This window comes from Dermacentor variabilis, chromosome 9 (assembly GCF_050947875.1).
Source record: "Dermacentor variabilis isolate Ectoservices chromosome 9, ASM5094787v1, whole genome shotgun sequence".
Classification (NCBI taxonomy): Eukaryota; Metazoa; Arthropoda; class Arachnida; order Ixodida; family Ixodidae; genus Dermacentor; species Dermacentor variabilis.
This window is the reverse complement of record NC_134576.1, coordinates 103627511-103640898: the sequence shown is the minus strand read 5'-3', so window position 1 is coordinate 103640898 and position 13388 is coordinate 103627511.

The following is a 13388-nucleotide window of genomic DNA, read 5'->3' as shown; positions in this document are numbered from 1 at the left end:
CGAATACGCGTGAAACTAAATACTGCTTTCATCAGGGAAGTAGTCACCAATCTGAAGACACCTTATGAAGCAAGAGAATCCAACATGCAAGCGCATCGCCGCTTGCAAGAAGTTGTGGATTGGTCTGTAACATATTTCCGGATAAATTAAGTAAATTTTGGTAACATCATTCTGATTTCTTCGCATTAGTGAACAATCGGAGGCCTAGTTTCGTATGCACAAGTACCCAAACACAAGAAAAATCTTGACGCGAGAACGAGCGCTTTGGTAGTTCAGCGATAAATCACTGCGTGCCTTCTGCGGTAAAAGTTTGTTAGGCTGCGCAGGGCAGTCTCCCATAGCTCCTAATTATAGGACCGAGTCCTGAGGTGGGCTGAGGAGGTAGCGGAGGCCTACCACGACTGGTAGACGCATGTCTAGCTACATAATATGGTGACGGACGCCTGTTGGGACTGGAGTACTTAGACCTCCGTCTCTCCTTCCCGGCCCCTCCGCTCTCTTAGAAGGGGGAATAAAGTTCATTCATTCATTCATTGTTAGGCGGCCACCTGGTGCAAATTGTCTTTTCCTTCATCGTAATTTCCTTTCTTCCTCATTATTTCCGCATTGGAATATAATATTAGCAGTTTTCTAACCCTATGCTTTCCAATTCGGCTTAACAACGAAGCTCGAGAACAAGTTAAGGACCACGCTAAGAGCGATGGAACGAAAAAATGTTAAGCGTAACGTTAAGCGACAGGAAGAGAGCGGTGTGGATCAGAGATCAAACGGAGATAGCCGATATTCTAGCGTACATTAAGAGAAAAAAACTGAACTGAACAGGACAACGTAATGCGTAGAGCCGATAACCGCCGGACCATGACGGAAGGGCAGTCGAGGACGGCCGAAAGTGAATTGGGTTGGGCGATGAAATTTCGAAATTTTAAGGCGCAAGTTGGAATCAACAAGCGCACGACAGGGGTAATTGGAAATCGCTTGCAGAGGCCTTCGTACTGCAGTGGACGTACAAAAAAACAAGCTGATGATGAAGCTTTTATATTTCATGTTCGGTTGTCTTTATATGTCTGTACTTAACGGAAAAAAAATGAGCCATTCGCCTTTTCTTTTTATACTCGCGGGAGATTAGCGCGTTGTAGCATCATCACAGTCACGATCAGCTACAACATATATTGCGTCACTTGTAAGACGAAGGCCTCTTTCCATGATCTCTACATTACCCTCGCCTTCCGGCCTCCAGCGGCGTTCTGCGCAAGCGAAACTCCCAGATCTCATTACACGGCGAAATAGCCTAGTGCTCGCGACTGCGTTTCCCCATTTATTTGCGCCCTTACTGTTGTTCTACGAGAGTGCCAGTTATCGCCTCTATACCGTATCGCAAAACTCGACCAGCTGAAATGCATGCTGGTCACGTCAACTATAACAATATCTACCCGCATTTTCTTCTAAGCCATTCTGCGCTCTTCTTGTCTGCTGACGTAACGCCTTTCGATTTCGATTCCGTCTAGCACGGCTCGTCCGTTCATGCCTTCTCACATTTTCTATCTCCTTTTTTTTTTTTTGCACGTTTCGGCCCCTCTGGTCACTAGTGGTCACACGCATTCGTGACAATTTTCTTTTTTTAGAATGCCGGTAAGCTTCCGCTACTGGACTTGAGGATTTTCACTTGCGATTTACCGTATTCTTTGTAGTTTTAATATTTCATTCTCACCGACCTGCTGCCCTGCGGCAATATGACGTAGATAATGTGACCATATTCTTTTTAGTCTGTGTCTGTGCAGGAGACCTTGGCATCATATCTGATGTAGGCTAGTGCTACTCAGTTAGTCAGCCAATACATGTTTAAGTTCAGCCGGTACAAGCAAGCGACGGCATCGAAGCATAATAAATAAAAATCAAAACAAGCTTGCATATTCAAGAAGCGGACTACAGATCAGGAACTCAATTTTTTTGTCAAGCTAATTAATGTTACTTCAGGTTGCTCCATATACTAAGTGTCCCACGTAACTTGCGCCAAACGTTAAAAATATGCAAGTGCAACGTAGCTGGGCAGAACCAAGGTGTTGCTGTTTGCCGTCGCTTGAAGCAAGCCAGGCTATTTTTGATGCGAAAGCGTAAAATGGCCCATTGAGCGAAAAAGCCGGCGACGTCTGTAGCGACAGCACGGCCCGCAATTTCCCATCACCCTCGACACTACGTCACGAGCTCGAGCGCTCGTGACGCTGGCTCGCGCTTGCTGGCTCGGCCTTCGACGTAGCAGAGCGGGCGAAAGCGAAGACCATGATACCTCCGTAGCGCGCCAGGTGTTGCGTCAGTGGAAAGGGCATCGCCGCGACGCCACGTCACCTTCGCTCTTGCTGATGTGTGCACGATGATGCCTGATGTTGCGTGCATTGCTGCTGTAATGCGTTCTTCAATCTCTTTCAGAGAAATTATACAGCTGCAGGACTCTTCCAGCTTGTTTTGAAGACCATCCCAGTCAGTGCGTAGCGTACGCGAACTCATGAGAAAGTTATCATATGAGAGTCTGGAGAGTCGTGTAAACCATCTCAGTTGTACGTAAATAGGTAGGTGATCACTGCCATATATTTCAGCATCTGTGCACCAGGCAGTGGAAGACCAAAGGCATCGTGAAGCGATAGCTAAATCGAGACAGCTGCTGTACGTTGTGCGACAAAATATGTTGGAGAGCCGTCGTTCAGGATGTCAAGACCACTGCTTCTTGTGAAGTCAAGAGGTTTTCATCGAATATTTATGACTCTACTACCCCAAAGATGGTGGTGTGCTCTGAAGTCACCTACGATAAGGTGAGGTCCTCGATTGGAGTGTAGAACAAGTTTCAGGTGTCCAGTCAAAGCTTCCCTTGGGAGAAATAAATAGAGTCACCAATGATCTAGATTCTCCAGCGCTCTAGCTTAAGTGTTATAGAAACGTACTCGTTGCTGTTATGCACGGAACCTTGGTTTAGCGAAATACGTGAGTCATTTGGTACGTATAGTGAAACTTTGCTAGAACTTCAACTTGTCTCTGACGCGAATTGTTCGTATCCCGAGAGTCTAAATGGTGATGTCATATTCGGCTCCCATATCACAAATAACTGGAAATATATGCATGAACACTTTCTATTTAACATCCCCCAGGCGACCCCGTAGACCTCGTTCCCTCCACTGAAATATCACGGAACGGCCTATTCTTTCCTGCAGTGAGAACATTGGAGTTGGTGATGTCTTGGTGCTCGCTTGCTTATATATAGCAGCAAGCACCGGTTCTAATGCGTCGAGAATTTTAAATATTCACCACAGCCTTGGCAATGGTCGTCTAAACTCCAATAATCAGAATTCGCAAGGAACAAGCCCCCAGTGTAAGCATTGCCCGGATTTTCCCACCCGACGATGAAGGTCCATGTTCATGATGGCGTTCCGGTTGCACTTTTGTACTCCGAGGTGGCAGAGAAGGCCATATAGTAGTGTCCTTGGTGTTCAGAAGAGTAGACGTGGCTGAAGTAGGTCTTGGCGCTTGAGGAATAGCAGGAACGCGCAACGACTTTTCATGGAGTAGAGGTTGTCCTGTTCTCGATACTAATCTTCTCTTGCGTATTCAAGGGGGTGCGGTAGCGTTATTAAAACACGTGACAAAAGAAACACAGGGAGACACACAGCGCTGACTTCCAACAATGTTTATTGTCGAAAACCAGGTCGTACTTATACATTCAGCCAACATGAGCCACAGCCAAATGAACAGATCAAGATTCGGAGCAAAACATTTTTATCGTCTGTAAAACGAAAATGTAACCGTTTCTTTGTGTGTAATGAATAAACTTGATTTGATTTGATTTGATTTGATTTGATCCTGCGATTACGTGAACGCCTCTGGAAGCGGTGTGCAATGGTAGACACTTCTCTGTATGTAGATCGATCTCGCACCATTGTCCTTAGCACGCACATTTCAGTCTTTAATTTCGGACAATTTTTTGACGTTGCCTCGTGCGGTTCACAGCAGATCAGAGCCAGCTCACGTCGACCCATCATGATCACCACCACAGCGGGGACATGTCATCTTGTTCACGCACACCGCCATTACGTGCCCTATGTTCTGTCAGTTACGGCACTGTAATGGCCTAGGGACGTATGGACGGACAGGATGCCTCACATATCCCACTTTCACATGTGATGGTAAGTTGTCTCCTTCAAAAATTAGCTTTATGCATCTCAACCGTCCAAAATGGTGTATGTCTGTGATACGGACAGTTGAGTAGATTAGCGTTGGTAGATCACCATTATCAATATCTGTATCCTCATTTTAGATCATACCGGCGGTGGTGCTGCCGCCATGTACGATGAATGATCGGAGAAGTATATTTCCTAGCTGAGCTTTCAAAGTATCGAAGATGGTTCGTGTAGTCCCATCAACAGTATGTTTCTTCTGAGATTAAATCGAACCGCTCTGATTTGCCCTGGAGCCAGCCTCTCGAGATAGGCAGTGAGAGTTTGCCTATTGAGGGAATTGAGGTTGCCTGTAGCAGCGACGCGGATATAGGCGATCGTGTACGCTTTCTGTGAGGACGGCCTTTTAGTTGAGATCACTCACGCTTGAAGTCCTAGGACATTTCCTCTTCAACCGGCGATTGGTGGCCTCGGTATATCCGCCGTCGAATTCTATGTCGTCGACGTCAGAGCAGCTCGATGACCTTGGCAGAGTCATGTTCAGGTGGTCGGGCGCAGCAGACCGACTTGCAGCTTGGAGGCCAGCCCTCAACCTTGGCGGCAGAAAGGACGGAACGTCCGTCATTGCTTTTGATAATGCACCCGCCACGGAGGTACAGTATCATGCGTGGAGCAGGTTTCATCGCCTCATCAGGAGGCTTCCAAATCATTAGAAAGCGGCGATATCGTCGCCGGCATTCACTGAGGAAAGTCTCTACAGCATCCGTCACATGCCTCGCTACTCCACATCCCTTGCCACCCAGGCCGGTCGCGGCTGATAGCAAACGGTATACCAAAAAAAAAAAAAGCTGCGGTTGATGTAGCTTCGCCTAGGTTCCCAAAACCATAGCCACCTGCAAATTGCCATCCGCACATTGTCAACTTTGAATTCTGTACCTTCCGCTAGTAAACTGCCTGAAGAGGACAAACAAGGGATCTTACTGATTCGATCGTTGATGAATGCAATTCGCGGGCTCCTCAGCTAGCTAGAAACATCGCCAGCTCAGAGTGCACCGTAGGTGCTGTATGCTCTAAATCCGGTACCTGCAAGCCTTGAGCACACACCATGGCTCGTCCAATCCTGTCATTTCGCACTGAGGTCGCAAAAGCTTCGTTTTTACAGTTGAACGCCAGAGGCTTGAGGTCCCGCATCTCATTCTTCCCTCAGTATATTTTCTGAAATCTGATTCCCATCATATTTATTTACGAAACCCGCGCACACATTCGCATCAAACTGTCAGTGTAGGAACGATCTCTTTGATTGACATAACTGCTGTTGTTTCATCGAAACATGGCGTAAGCGAGAGATGTTTATTTACAGAATGGCAACGAAGTCGGCCTGAGCTAGAACTTGCTTTAAAATGCTACTCTAAAGTGGGGAAAAGGGAGGGGCGGTTATTAAAAACATTATTATACAATGAAATTTTGAAGGGAGGTTTTAAACTTGCCTGCACCATTCATGCTTGTTAGTGATGCAGGTAAGTTATTCCAGTCTGTGTTCGTATGGGGAACAAATTGATAATAAATTCCGATGGTGTTGGCACCGCGGAATGCTTACCTTTTGGCCGTAATTATTGGAGATGAAATTTATGGCAGCGGTTAAACAAAGGAAGAACGTAAATATGGGTTGTGATTGATTTTATGGTAAAAAAAAAGGTATATTCAAGGTAGTTTTCTGCGGGCTGATAACAGCGGTAAGTGTAGAAGAGCTTTCACGTTATCAAAACTAGCAGTTATTTGGTGGTTGTTTACGATGAAACGGGCTGAGTGATCCTGTATTGCCTCTCGGGACTGTATGAGGGCGTCATGTCCAGGGTGCCATACTTATGATGCGCACTCGAGCTGTGCGACTAATCCATGTTGTATACGATAATAGTTGTAGCGTTGATGACGCTAGGAAAAATTTCCGGCTAAGATGTCCCACCGCACGAGTGGCCTTAGACGTTACGGGGTCACTAAATTTTGCAGGAAAAGGTACTGTCAATGTGAACCCCGAGGTAGTGGCATGATGTTGCACATTGTAGTCGGATGTTATTAGGCGTATAGGTGGGGCAGATCACGTTAGTACGGGAAATCATCATAGTATTACACTTTTAAAGTATAATTCAACACGCCACGTATGACACCACTCAGTACTGTTATTGAGATCCTCCCGAACTGTTAGAATCTGTGAGCGGTTAGTTATTTTATGATATAAGGCGCAGTCATCCGCAAACCGACCAATGCTCAAGGAAACTTAAGTGGGCAAGTCATTATTATAAATTACGAATAATAAAGAACAGAGCACGGACCCTTGCGGGACACCGGAGTCAACTGGAGCTAAAGGTCATTAGTAGTTACAGATAGGTTGGTCCATGCGATCTTCATTTGAATGGGATTTGGTTTATTTTTGAGCTACCCTGATGAGCTGATTCGTTATTTGCGTGCTGTGTTGTGCGCGAGGCATTCGGTGAAACAGCAGCCGCAGCCATGGCCAGCAATGTCTGGGAGTGTGCGCTAAGAAGGCTTCCTTTTAAAATAGTTACAACTGTATCCAAAGCAATTTGAAACAGCGGACTCATGGTGCAGGGGCGGTGAGTAGTCTGTTTTCTTGCACTCAATACCGAGCCGCTGCAGTACAATGATAATTTCTTGCTTTCAGGCTTCTTCATTTTAATGTTTAATCTTCAATTACGATTTGCTTGAAGCTGGATTGTTCACATGGCTTCTTTTCAATGGAAGGGAGGCGTGTGTTCAATATATCACCAGTGCATTGGAAGCTAGTACAAAAAGAAAATTACGCCACGTGGCAAGGTCACTGTATTAGGAATATGTGAGATGAAAAAAACACAAACAATTTAATAACACACGGGATGGAACAATTGCGATTGTAATTTATTCCACGTGACCGCTTGGATCGAAAATAATCAGTGCTTTAAAATTAGACATTGGTAGAACGCAGACACAAGAGAGCGCGCGCGTGCGTGTGCGAGAGAGAAAGTGACTGTCACCTCGGGAATGTAGAATTTTGTGCGCCTACAATAAGAATAAGATTGAAAGACAACTTCATGTTGTCCCACTGCTTTGTCCACGTCCCCGTTGTCCGCTGACATCGTGAATGTCTTTCAGGTACGGTAACGCTATCTTCTTCAAGCGTGAACTCGACTTTTGGTAACGCTTACAGGGATGCAAAAAGTGAAGATTCAAAATAAAAGAAAACTCACCGATCTCTTTTAAGAAATTTGAGCGCAGCTTTATATATGCTTTGATTTCGCGATTTGTCGGCCGGCGTCGACCACCTGTCTCTTGAGGCACGTTCAAAACGGAGCGAAGTGTGGCGCGTCTGTCTGGCTAATCGGGAGATCGCGAGAGGCAGTGCGTGGGTGGCGGCTGGGTGCGATTCACAGCAGCCGCCGCAGCCGGACCTCCACTCATGCAGTGCTTTGTTTCTATACAGACGACGTGCACTACTCTAGCGCCATATCGTAGCCATCGTCGCCGCACAGCCCGTCTGGCGCGGCACTGTATAAAGAGAGGCTTTTACAGCCTCTCTTTATACTGCTGACATTTGAGAGCTTTAGATTGATGGACACAAGCAGCGTGCGAAAACAAGCGCCATGTTTGGGTATTTCTTGCACCCATGTGGTTTGCATAACCAAGCAGCACACGAGTCGCTTGCGTCCTCTTATGCAGTACTATTATTTTCATTGTAAAGCAACAAATATCGCAGTAAGTGTGATCAACCTGCATCAATATGCTAGACATATTTAAGCACTTAAGGTGTGTTGGTTGAATGTTTAAAGCACTTCACCACACCCTTGGCCACTAGACTTGCACTTTCCAGTATTACTTGCTAATCACCTCTTGAGTTGTTTACGTTGTTTTTCTGTGCTGTAAGATTACATTGACACTCCTAATGAAATTGTTAAAGAGAAGGTGTGGGCTGTTGTATTGGCCATGCCATTATAAAACTTTTAGGACTGACACTATCAAAGCATTTGGCAACATTAATAAGCTTCACCTCACTATATGTATGTATTGCGGTAGGACCATTCAGCATGTGAAAAAAAAGATACCGGTAAATAGAGAGTTCGAGAGCACCTGAGATTATAGAAAAGCGGGCGGGGCCGTACCTTCAAGGTAACAAATGTGTCGCGGCGAAATTATTGCAGACGTACATACACATTCATTCATCCGCACTTTGCACAGAACCCTGCGTCCTGTTGCTAAAACTAAGAGCGCGAAAAAAGGGCAGAGATGCAGCTGAACATCACAGGGCACAGTATTAAGCTACACCTCACTGTGCTTACCACGCCCTTATTACCAATATTAAACGTCTACTCTGCATTTCATGGAATTCTGGCAGATCATGTGATGTCACTAAAGCTCTGTTATGTTCACAGCACTACGCCATAATTATCGTAAAGCCCACTATAAAAGTAAATCACATGAAGTCAGGGAAAGCGCACTAGCGCTGAACAGGATTGAAAACATGCGCTGCCCCATTTCAAGGACGCGTGAACAGTTGTGAACAAGCACCACCTTAAGCATTACATTACTTACGTAAGTCATGGCGAAGAACACGCGCAATACCTCCGCCTACGAGTCCCGTCAAGTAAAGGTGCATGTGCGATGTGATGACGCTGCCGAAAAGGGGCGAACACGGCGACGCTGCTGCTGCACAGTGCCGGTTCGCAAATTTCATTGCCGAGGCGCCACGCCACTTGAATATTTCAATCATCAGCACCTCTAAATTCTTCAGAAATACGTATCTCACACCACCAGAGTTCACGAGACTTAAAGCCGACATGCCACACCACTACTACTGCACGACTTTTAGCCAACAAATACTGAACCCACTGTGGAGACAGACGACCAGCAGTCGGCGTGGGCCGGAGATTCAACGCGCGTCACAACATCGCAGTTCACAGAACTTCGCTGCCGAGGCGCTAGGCCACTTTGTCATTTCAATTGTTAAGGAGGTACGGGTCACACAACGCAGATTCTGTACTGCCAGAGCTCACCGAGGCAAAAGCCGCACTGCCGCACTACCACTACTCACGGCTTTCCGCCAAGTGACACAGAACCTACAACCAACACACAAGCAGCGCAAGCACAATCACATAAGGAACGTTGAACAACGCGCGGTCCGCGCGGGCCAGAGAACGATCACGCCGAGAACGAACACGCCACGGCGTCGTTCGGCGCCGCCATCATGCCTTCTCAAAAATCCCTAAACGATCCTGTTCCTAGGCACCTAGTATCAGGTCACGTGAGGGATTTTTGTACGACATTTAGACGCACGCGCTTGCGGCAGCGTGATTTCCGCCGCAGCGATGCGCAAGGTTGCCTCCTGCTCACGAAGTATCCATGCCTGCATCGGTAAATAAAAACAACATGGAAACTAGTCAAATATTCGAATTTTCCTATAATTATTCAATAATAGAATAGGTACACTACTTTTTAACGTTTAAAAGCGTTGAAACTTTACGACGGCTTGCAGATACGGTGAGTGAGGCGCAGCACAACACCGGAAGTATGAGCGTACGGCTTGTGCGGCGTCGCTGGGGTCGTTCCATGGGTGGTTCCGGTTAGTACACCCTAGTTTCGTTGTTACTACAGAAGCCACAACTTTTTGTAGCTTAAAGCTACACTACACGGGTTGTAGCCGAGCTTCACGTGCGTGTGCGCCTGCCATACCGCGCGTGCGTCGCCCTCGCTGCCGCCGACTGCGGCGAATTCCAGAGTTGTGACGTCGCAGACTCCGCAGACGCGCCGGCGCCGTTTGCGTCCGCTGCTGCATTCACGATTGCGGCGCCGCGCGGCGCTGCAAATGAGAGAGGAGGGCGCACCGTGCGTCTAAATGCGCGGGAGAGACAGTTGATGCAGCGCGCTCGACACGGAAGTTAATGAGAGTCGAGCCACTGCCATTCGGCGCAAAAGATTGGAAAACCTAAATTCTTCAGACCCCGAGGTTGTAGCTTGGCAGTTGGCCGTCGAGCGTCGAAATAACGAACGTGCCAAGGCAAAACGTGCGGTGGAGACATCGGAGCAACACGAAGAACGCCTAGCAAAACGACGTCGCCAAGATGCTCAACGCCGTGCTATGGCCTCCCAACAACAGCGGCAGGATCAACAGAGTGTCACCGACGATCCCAAGACTCGTCGGTGAATTGAACATGCTATGAAACTTGGTCAAAGTGCGAGTGCGTCTACAGTCTTCCTTTCGGGCTTTGTGAACAATCCGTTTGGACAGATTTGTGACGCATGTGAAAGACTGTGGCATTTGAATTACAAGGTCAAACAAGGTCATAGCCGGATAAGCTAAGGTTAGCAAGCAAGGCAAGAGATTAACCAAGCATAACCGTACCTTTACGCTACGTATATCCTGGCATAGCTCAGCTAAGCCACTGCCAATGTTTTCCCTGGGTGAGTATTTTGCTTTTGCCGAAGAACAAGCTACTGTAGCTACTGTAGCAAGCTACTGTGTGCATGTAATAGCAGCTGGCGCAATGTGTATCGATGAAGAGGTTGACGACGGTGGCGATCAAGTGGGTAAGTTCCTAATGTTGAAGCGGCTTCCTTCTCCTGACCTGGATAGCGTGCAGCTTCTCCTTTTAAACGAATTGTGTAAGCGGAAGAAAAGAAAAATGTTTATGAAGCTCCTAAGCCGCAAACACTGGTCGGTATGCCCTATTGAAACATAACTAAAACTGGCGCGCGACATTGCTCCATAGAGCGGCCAACGCGTGGTAAAACAGGAAAGCGCCTATTTTGACGGCGCTTTCTTTCGTCACACACATTGTCCCTCCCACATCGCGCCGATCGCTGCGACTCAGCGACAGCGCGACCAACTTGTTGGAATCCAGTCGCGGAGAGCGCACGACGTCGCGGCGGTCGCTGAGCGACGGAATTCGCTTTGTCGCTGACTGCAAATCGCGCCATGTGAAACAGCCTATATGCGCGAAATTTGTTTTGGTGGCCTCTCATCAGAGTTGTATTTTCAAAAGCCCCGTAATTCGACTCGATGGACGTTTCGAGCCTTCAGGGCGGAAAGCGATGCTGCAAATGGTCAGCCGCGCAAGATGTCGAAATCACATGCCTGCACGAAGATCGTTTCTTTGCAGGCTGAGGAGAGCTTTGTGTGTAGAGTGCTGGTCACATTGTCAGACTCGAAGCCCATTGGCCAGCGCTGCAGCACGAAGACAGTTAAATTGCACAATTATGTGGCGGTTGTAACTCACTGCGTTTGACAGAGGACATTACGAAACGATGAAACCACCCGCGCCGCGACAATTCAGGCAATCGTTGCTAAGCAAAACAACACAGCGTGTGATGTGGGCGTGTTGTAACAAGTGAACTTTAAGAGCGGGCCTTTCGGCACACTTCAAGAGCTGCATTCCAGTGCAAACGATAGCGGCGTCAACGCCCACATTTTTTTAATGAGCGCTAATGAAGAGTTGTACTTATTGTTAATGATTTAGTAAAAAAAAAGGTAATTCTTTTATTTCCTCACCACGCGTATATAAAATTATCAGGAAATATTATTTTCGTTGAATGAACCAGCCTGTCTCTCGCTTAAATTTAAAAAAAATTCTACTTTCTCAGTGTTTGTTCCCTCCTCACATAGTCGCGCTTCAATATCTGCTGTCAAACCACCGTTACTGATGTCAGTGATAATTGGTGCTGAACCGATTTTCGCCCGAAACTTTGTGTCGTATTTGGGTCGGATGATGTCCTGTGTTGAGGCATGTCGGGCGATGCCGTAGTTCGCCGAAACGAAAGTCAGCAGAATACCTCGACAAAGAATGACCAACCATTCCCATGCCGGAAAATGGGGCTAAGCGAAGTTTCTCCTGCGTGCACCTGACCTTCATCACGGTTACGTAACCCACAGGTAACGGTGCCAGATTACTTCGGCCTCCCGTTCCCACAGCTCGGGATCTTCTTCTCGTTGCTGTCGGATTGCATATGCTGGGCGGTTCTGACGGCTGTATCGGCACGCTGACGGTGAGCCCTTTCATGTGCGAGTTCTCATCATCGCTCGTCGAAGGCTGCCAGTTCCTCGTTGGCACCTGCGACGGGTGGCCGTCGCACTGGTTTTTCGAAAATGAATTCAACGTAAACGAAGCCGGCGCAGCGCGCGCGAAACCCCTTCCTGCCCTTTCCCTCCCCGGTGGAAGCCAAACGGCTTATTGGTTGCTCGCGTAGCGTGCGCGCGCCTATGCAGCTGGAATTCATGCTGATGAGTCACGCTCCGGCGCCGGCACAGCTGTGATCTAATCATACCACCTTTTCCTGCAGCCGGTCTGCTCTGGGAGCGAATGCGTTTTAGCGGGACGACTTCGTCACCGAAACTTGTGAGCCAATATAAGCTAAGCCGAAAAACCGTCAGCGGCAGAATATGCAGTATACCATTACCCTCTACTAGCTAAAAATTATATCTCGACTCACCTTAATACAAAGAGTTATGCAATACGCAAGTGATAAAAGAGGTGCACCTGCATGTACGACGAAAAGTTGAACGTCTTTTTAATCACTATTGCTATTTAGGTTTTTTTTTCTTGGATTAGAAGAGCCTCAAATCAACAATGACCACTACATCTACTTGTAAGAAATATCTAACCTATTTTCATCATATAACGCACCATTTGTAAAACGACATAATTAAACTGATATTTTTTTACAAATACGGTGATTTTATGGAAGTCATTCAAATGTTGCGCTACAGGTGTAAAACTGTAGTTCGCGCCATATTCCGTTCGCGCCATATTCCTAGAATACTATATAAATATGGAGGCCCTAAGAGGACTCCGTCATAACCGTGCGACTTGTGTGTGGTATCATATCCAAGGAACGCAACATGGTAATGTGCTTGGCGAACCAAGTGGCACAATGAAAACGAATAAAATGGCAACAGGAGAAAGTCTTTGCACCGTGCCTATTCCTAAATACGCCAAGTAATACAGAAAGACCAGGCCAAAATAAGCCACTGGAAAGACTCGTGCCTTCTGAACGGGAATCCTGAGGTTAGTATCAATAGCTCTTGCCCCCACAGAGATATCCTCAAGCAAACAATCTTATAAGCATCAACGAAACCTTATGACACCATATCAAGCGACTGAAAAGGACATCGTCAACATGAACAACCTCGCTAACTGGGAAAAAATAGCGCATTATACGTAGCAAAATCTGGCACTTTCGTAACTT